Consider the following 8,541-nt stretch of genomic DNA (forward strand, 5'->3'; position numbering starts at 1 on the left):
CACCTTCGAGCTCTCTACTTAAACGTCGATTCACAAGCTCAAGTTCTGATCAGGCTCAACGCGACTCCTTCTCATCACTCTTAGCAGCTATTCCACTCGGAACAATCGGTTGGCACGAAATTCTTGAAGGCAAGGAAATGAAGAAAGTTGTCGATCAAAGCATCAAGCCAGATCAAGACATCTCTTCTGTTCCCTCTATGGTTCGTCCTGAGACGACTCCTTCAGTTCCGAATACTACGATCTCTCAAGGGGTCAATGACGCCACCAAGCCAATGAGAGAGGATGTATGCGACCCATCGAAGCCATCAGTGTTAACCTTTGAGGAACAGTTCCCGTACGTTTGCCCACCTACAGCGTCAGTGCGCTTCTACGACATGGAGAAGAAGCCATGGTGGAGAATTTTTCTGGGGTGAGTCTTCAATTTCTTACCCACCTATCCAGCTTGTTGTAATCAGGGGATTCGCTCTCTTCTTCTTCATTGCTGTCTGGGTTGTATCAGCATTCTTTCCCATTTATCTCAGTTTCTGGGTCTTCACTCAAGCCTCAGATTTCTATTCATATTTCTCGTCCAATTCACTCAGAGTCCCAAAACTTCTCATCTACCTTCAAAAATTGAGACAAGCTCTAAGCGATACAATCGTTTTCCTTCACAAAAGTGTCCAAGCAGTTCCCTCACTCATGTTCAATCTTCCAAAGCTGAAACCGTCCGATCTGACAAAATCCATCCTATCTCTCTACGAAACAGCTGTTCAACGATCGCTCGATATTGTGTGTATTCTCGATTGGAAGAGCCATTTATCAATTGTGTATCTCGCTTCGATTATTTACATGAATATTCGAGATTTCTTTGAAGTCCCAAAATTGTTACCACGTTTTGTAAAAACTGTGGAGGATCCATCGATTGGATTTCTTGAGAAATTCAGATTAAAAATGGTTCAATGCACGTCGGATTGGTTTCAACCTGGTAAGCCTCTTTGCGTCACAAACCCAAAAACCATTAAATATGTTGAATAGACTGCGATGCGTCCTAGGATCGGCAATTATCTTCGAGGACTACCGTTCATTTGTTTCGTGCGGGAGATCCGGAAAGCCTCCGACGTTAATGTGCTACCATCCACACGGCATCATTTCCTTGGGACTCTTTCGTCTGATGGCTTTACCCGAAATGGATGGATATCGCGTCATGGGTGCTCCTCCATTGAAATACCTCTGCCCCCTCTTTAGGTAAAGAATTCCAGGAACCTCTTTCGTCATTCCGTGCTCCAGGTTCATGTTTAGCAAGGCCCATGTTACGCTGGGGAGTGCCGATCGTGTCTCTTTCGTGCAATCAATGAAGAAGAAAGAATCTCTAATATTGGTTCCTGGGGGGGTGCACGAGGCAACCATTACTGATTATGGAAAAGAAAAGCTTTATATAAAGAACCGAAAGGGTGAATGACGCTACAGCATCGGTGTTGATAATTTCGCTATTTTCAGGTTTTATTCGCTATTCGTTACAACACGGATATTCCATCACACCAGTGTATGCTTTTGGAGAAAATCTCTCTTACAGCCATTTGTTTTCTGATCTGCTCAATGATTTGAAGTTTTGGTTTAACACCAAAGGAATTCCGACTGTTCTTCCATATGGTTCATTGTTAGGTCCCATTGGACTTTTACCTCATCGGTCGGTTATTCCTTCATTGATTATCAAATGGCAACTCTCTTTTTCTCACTAGAACTCCATCACTTCTTGTTGTTGGCTCACCGATGATTCTTCCTCATATTGAGAAGCCGACGAGAGAAGATGTTGAATGCTACCACGAACAATACGTGTCTGAGCTACGCCGTCTGTATATTACGTACGCTGACTCGTATTACCGCTATTGCAAGAATAGCTGGAGCATCAAAACTCCACCCGCGACGTCTGAGGACAACGACAGGGCAATCGCTTACCTCGCTGAGGCTCCGCCGTTGCAATTGTGGTAGATGCCATCTCTTAACAAAAAACCAGAAAAAACAAACTCATTTTTCCCAATAACACATCGATGAAAAGACGTTGAGGTGATCGTTTATTGCTTGGAGCAAATGAAGAGGTTGACAATCAAACGAAAGGGACGTCCCTAAGAACAGAAATCTCTGAAGGTTTCGTGATTACATTGCTGGTGACGATTTGTCAACAAACCTTCGAACAGAAGGGCGTTATCAAGTTCAAGCCCAAGTATAAATCGCACACCACTGATTGTGAATGCATGATGCACAGATGGCCGAGTGGTCTAAGGCGTCAGACTCAAGTTCTGATGGAAGTAATTCCGCGTGGGTTCAAATCCCACTCTGTGCATAACATTTTCCTCGGCAGTTTAGTGTTTATGCTGGTGGGTGCAGCGCAGGTTGTCCTAGTCTGTTTCGAGCTCAGTCCCGTTTTATGCATTGGCATTTTCCTGTACGTTTTTTTGTAGTTGTTGGTTGGTGACTAGTTTGACTGCTGTGATTGCCACGCTCGCCGTAATACGTCTGGTGCTGGAAATACTGCTTATTGTGCAGGAATTTATGGTTGAAGTTGACCAACTGATTTTGTTTCATGGCTAAACCGGGCGATAACAACAATATGACGCCCGTTAAGGCTGTGCCAACCACGCAGGCCAATTGCGGGCTGGGCGGGTTAGGATCATATCACTATTTGGAGAAAAGACTCTTTGAAATCATCAAGACAAAAGGAAAGAGATTAATTTCTCACGAACTCAGATTCAAACAAGAAATCTGAATGGTAGTACTGCCATCTTGTCTGTGTATGCAGTTGTGAAGGCGAACTGGAGTTCAGCTGGCACAGATTTGATGTCCGAATCACCCACTTGTGTGCCTCCAGTGGAAGTTGATCCTTTGTATGAATCCAATACAACATTACGATGTCTCTCTTACTCGTTCGATTCCATTTCATCAGATGTTCACCAGTACGACATTGGGGTCGTCACGGTGCATCCGCGCCACTTGGATCTTCACCGTCTTGTTCTTCCTTCCGGCAAGACGGAAAGCAATTTCTCATTGGAAAGGGATCTTGATGAAACCAAAGATGATTGCCCTGAGGGTCTGCACTTCCTGACGTCCCTGGATTTGAGTGAATCTCCCCCAACGATCGAAACAGTTGACGTTAGATGCGGAATTTCTCTGATTCCAATTCCTTATCAAACAACTCAATCATTTCCATCTAAAGACGGTTTTGGACGCTTGATGTGTTCAATCAATTTGAGTACACTAATCGTCTTCCTCTCGAGCGACAGCAAGGTAGCCCATCAGATTATGATGAAGCGGCAGAGTGCCTGTAATTCAGTATTCAATTGCTTTTTCTTCTGCAGCTTACATTCCTTCGCTATGACTCCGAGCATAATGGAATTCGTCTCCTGTCTGTTCACGATTTTTCAAATTGGAGGAATGCAACAGAAACGTTAAAGACAAGCCTACCCATGTCATTGCCCTCTGGAGCTCATTTTTGTCCCAAGATACGTTTTACTCTTCTGACCCCTCAAGTCCATCCAAGCAATGAAACTTCTAACGCGCTCCAATTGAGACGATCTTATTCCTCTTTGCACAAAACATCGTGGAACATCACAAGCTTTTCAATGATTTCCGCCATTCACTTATCTGAGGATCGCCTCGTGTTTCTCCCTCTGAGATTGAAGGATCCAAAATACACGACATCCCACGAACACGCTGATTATCCTGTCATCATGCTCGATGGTGCCTCTCAGCCTGCGCGGGACTCTCCATCTTCTCCACTCATTCCTTCAAAATCCTTTCCACTTCTAGGGTCGCATGACTTCCTTCAATCTGAGGAATTTTGTATGGAAGTCGATCCTTGGTTTCTCTCTATCTCTGAAGACCTCAAACAACATACACTTGTCGACTTCTCATTCCTCCATGATTCTAGATGTCCCAATTGGGAGTCCCAAAACTCGAATATCCCTGCTGTCTCCAACTCGAGCCTTCGCTCACTCGTCTTCGTTGTTCTTGTCAATCCTTGTCCTGTCTCCATATCCACATTAGAATGGAGTTTGGGACAAGCAAGTCTTTTAACGATTTCTATTGATTTCATTGATCGACGATTTTTCGTATTAAATCATGTTCCCTCGTTGTTTTCAACTTCGTACTCTATTCGCCCGTTTTGGCTTCCATCCGCTTCTACTCTACCGTCTTCAAGTTTGACTTCTCACAATCTTAATTCTGACTCCGGTTCTTTTTCTGATGATGAGCCTTGCAGCTTCGTTCCGTATATCATGATCCTCTCCTCTCATGCAGTTGGTTGTATCAATGCATTGAAGTCTTCTCAGTTGACTCTCATTGATGCCTTCAATTATTGGAAGATGCAGCAGTCTCAGTCATCAGAGACCACCTCCTGGTTAAGCCGGGCGTGACTCGCTGGATTCAATGGTTCTTCCTGCTCCAGCAATTCAATCGTCAGTCATTTCTTCCGACATTGCAACTCCTCATTCTGACTCATCGTCTAACAACCCTGTCAACACCATCGCTCAAGAGAGTCATTGCCTTCAGGAGCCCCCACCTTTCACTGAATTCATTCAAGTCATTGATATAAACAACCTGCGAGGAAATCCAGTGAGGGAGCTTGTCTCGATGGTGTGTGGCGGAACCAAAGCAGATTCGCGCCATTTTGCATCTCTTCCTGTTCCCCCGGATCTCGTTGCAAGAGCCAAAGGACTTCTTCTACTGAAGAGACCTTTGATTGATTCTTCGTTTCTTCGGATCATCTCGACGGATTACGAATGGATTCAGATCTCTGCTTTAACGAACTTATTAATTCCTCGCGAGCTCAATGGACAACCGATCTGGGCAACATTAGTAAGACCACTTAGGGTTTGCTCCTCAATCTAATTCCCATCCCTCCACAGATTGTCAGCCAATCTGGTCAACCTCAAGGTTTCGAATTCATTTCCATAGCAACCCCGTCAACTTCTGTTCCTTTAGTCTCTGAAACAGCCTGTGCAGTCGTGCATGCTTGTCGAAAGACTTCACAAGATGATCTGTCATGCTTTTGTCTCTGCTCTGGAAATGGATTCCAAGGTGTCCCAATGTCTTTGTGGCGAATAAAGGAACCCAGATTACAGAAAGGCTCCCTCTTTCGCTCCAAGCCTTCTGGGTTACCAATTACAGCCGTTGCAGTGACCCGACTGTTCAAGTTTGCGAAACTTATAGAAACTGAGAACTTACCACCCCAACCAGTTGCACCTTCACCAGCGCTGTGTCCTTCTAAGTCTCTCCATTTTTCAAGAGATCAAAACCCACTGGAGTGTATCGATCTGGTTGACGTGATGGAACCTTCACTCAGTTTGGGTGAGTCTGCCTTGATGCCTCATCTTCATCATTTTTGTTTTCCCTTTTCATTTTTGTTTGCCCATTTTTGTTTCCCCAGGATTTCCCACAGATGCTGTAATTCTTCCTTCACTTTCTCCCCATCAACCACGACCAAGTATCGCAGTGTCATCAGGATCAGGCCCATTCTCAAAACTCACAGTCATTCATCCCTCCGTCTCTTCCTCACGCATCACTTCTGCAATCGACAATTCATCTTCTGTCTCACAAGAAGCTTCACTCGAAGCTGGGGCGCTTCTTTGGACAATTCCAGATGTCGACAACTCCCTTGATGCCTCAAATTACAAAATTGAGGAAGATCAAGAAATGGAAACCCTGGAATTTCCAGAACCCCCAAGAAAGAAAATTAAATTGGCCGTCGATAACGAACAATCAACTGTGCCGATGAGAGAACACCCTTCTACAAAAAGAAGGCGTCGAAGCGGTGTCGTGGTTGTGAGCTCAGATTCTGATTTCGATATCGGCAGAACGTTCATTCTCGATCTAAAAGACAGAAGGAACCAAAAAGTCCAAGAGGGTTGTATTGACGCCGATGACAGTGATAGAGGTATTTCATTGACATGCAGACCCAACGCGAGTGATAATCAAGAAGGATTTGATTTGGAGAGCGCGACATTAGCATGCGGTCTTGTTCATTTGCCGACTGAGGAAAACGATTTGATGCAAGATGATGATAAGGGAACATCATGTCCTGCATGTAGTTCATTGATTGTGCAAGTCACTCCAACAGAAATAAGATGCATTGACAAAGATGATGGAACGACTTTGATAGGAATCATCAATTTATTAGAACTTCCATCAACGGATTGCAATGATTTAAATAGAATGGCGTCAACTGAAATGCAGCTACTCGATGCTCCTCTAGCGATCCAAGCGGTCATTACAACATCGCTGATTGGAGTGTTGTTCGAAGATGGACGACTTGCCACTTGGAGACCCTTCCGCTCAACCATTTCTCAACTGTCCCAAAATGGCTCGCAGATGGAAACTCCCACCCCCCTCAACTCCGTTCCTTCTCCCATAACGTTCCCCCTTCTCTATCTAAACTCATGTTCTTTCCGCAAATATCAGATGTGTGGAGACATCAAGCATCAGGCAGATGAGCTGATTGAATGTTTGACTCTAGTTCCACAGGATCAACCCAATCGCGTTATTTTGTTTTGCCTCAATTCTTTAGAAATTGTTTTCTCTTACGAGTTCGTCGAAGATCAACGCTCATTCCCGCTTGAACTTCGTAACGACAGACTTTTCCTTTCAACAGTCAATCGTCGCCATCCAAGTCTCGATTCAAAAATGGAAACAAATCAGAATCTTGATCGTCCTTCATTAGACGAAAATGAATCTATTCGAATCGTTTCAGCTGAATTTCTCGTTATCGATACTCTCTATGATTCTGGACCAACTCTCATTCTTATGGCTCAGAACGCTCCAGTCCTCATTTACCGTTCATATCCCTCAATTCATCCAGGGTCGCGTTTTCCTGAAACATCTCCACTTTTTCCCTTCCGATTTCAACGCGTTTACAAGGATTTTCATCTCACTGTATCTCATCCTCTGTTAGAGACACTTCAGAAACCTTTCGACCCTGAATCCACTGCTTCTGACAAGACATTACTGACGACACCTCATGTATCCCCGTTACACCGATACTCCCCAACAGTATTGATTCACTCACAAAGGAATTACGCTAGGCGAAGGACTACAAGTCTTTCACAACTTTTTTCGGACGCCCCTGTTGGATCAGTTGCAGTGTCGGTCATACCAACTGGTACGCATCCTTGATACATCGATGATTTCCATCAAACAATCCTCTCGTCTAATCCGCCCTCCTATTTCCATAGTAACTCAACAACGGGCTGGTTCCCGCAAGATTGTTCGCCAGCCAGTGTTTCTGGTTGCTCATCGTAATCGCCTGTTTCTTCATCTTGAAACTCCACAGAACGCACAAACTGTTGCAATCGCTGGACCTCTTTTGTACGTTCTAACATTCCATAGAATATTCTCAGTATTTTGTTTGATTCCATCTTGTGATAAATCAACCTTGTCTCTGACTTTGACCTTCTCTCTTTTCAGTCAAACTTCTCTCATTGAGTGGATCCAACTTTCCTCTTCTGGACGGCTGGAATTACGAACTCCAAGTCCTTCCCTAGGAAAAATTCCAGGGGCACGTTGCAAGCTTTGGAGTCCTCGACCAAGTTTCCAAGTAAGAGAGATTTGTTTTTCTCTCTATGAGTCTCTTATCTCTTAGTTGCGCTTGCCATGCTCTTTATCTCGCTTGGACTTTTTGAAGGAAAACAATCTTGTTGCTGGTTTGACTGAAGGGTTTTCACCGAATGCAAGGCTCCCGGAAGACAGTGCGTCACCTCCAGTCAATGATCAAGAAACCGCACCATTGTCTCACGTTGTTTTGATCGACTTTGATGATTCTGAAGCGTTTAGGGACGAGATAGTTGTACCGTACGTCGCCCTGTTCCAGCTTCTCGCTTCATTCCTTAATCTCAGCTCATCAATTTTGGGACTTCTCTCCTGTGATCGTGCAGCTTCATTACGATTCGTTCAACTGGAAGGTAACTAGATGGATAAACACTCATTCTTGTTCTAATCCTTATTGTTTGTTGTTGCAGTTGAAACGAGACTGCACGCAAGCACTCTGTCTTTGGCTGTGGGGTGTGCAGTTGTGCCCACTGAGAAGAAACCGGCCGAATTTCTAGGGCGGCTTTATCTCCTCACTTTCTCGAATCCAATTGAAGATGCTGAATCAACGGAGACTCGAACAGCCTCCCTGGCTGTCAAGTTCTCCCAATTGTTTTCTGCTCCTGTCCTTGCGGTCAACTCCATCGTATTGGCTCCCAAGGGTTCCGCCGAATCCAAAACATACCTTCTTCACTCGTCGGGGTCGAAGCTCTTTGCCAGTGTACGTCGGTGGTTGGCTATAGAATCAATATCGCCAGTTTTCGGTCATTTCGTTTCGCAGGAATTCAGAGGAAATGGTCTGGTTCAAGGCTCCTTCATCGAAACTCCGAGTTGCGTTATCAGCATCACATCTGTCAAGTCTTATCTTCTTATAGGAGATGTTTCCAAGGGAGTTCACTTTGTAATGTACGAAACGGGATTTAGCGGATCTGCTCATCCTTGTTGCTCAGGCTGCGACCCCTCGATGCTAGCCAACCAGGAAGGCAC

At 44.7% G+C, this 8,541-nt stretch overlaps 1 non-coding gene across 1 annotated transcript; it reads left to right on the forward strand.

The window, feature by feature from the left end:
- Window positions 1-2,236: 2,236 nt before the first annotated feature.
- Trnal-caa (transfer RNA leucine (anticodon CAA)) lies at window positions 2,237-2,320 on the forward strand. Its single transcript has one exon. It is a non-coding gene; the product is annotated as a tRNA-Leu (tRNA).
- The last annotated feature ends 6,221 nt before the right edge of the window (window positions 2,321-8,541 follow it).

Source organism: Condylostylus longicornis, unplaced genomic scaffold (assembly GCF_029603195.1).
Source record: "Condylostylus longicornis isolate FDR11 unplaced genomic scaffold, ASM2960319v2 ptg000863l, whole genome shotgun sequence".
Classification (NCBI taxonomy): domain Eukaryota; kingdom Metazoa; phylum Arthropoda; class Insecta; order Diptera; family Dolichopodidae; genus Condylostylus; species Condylostylus longicornis.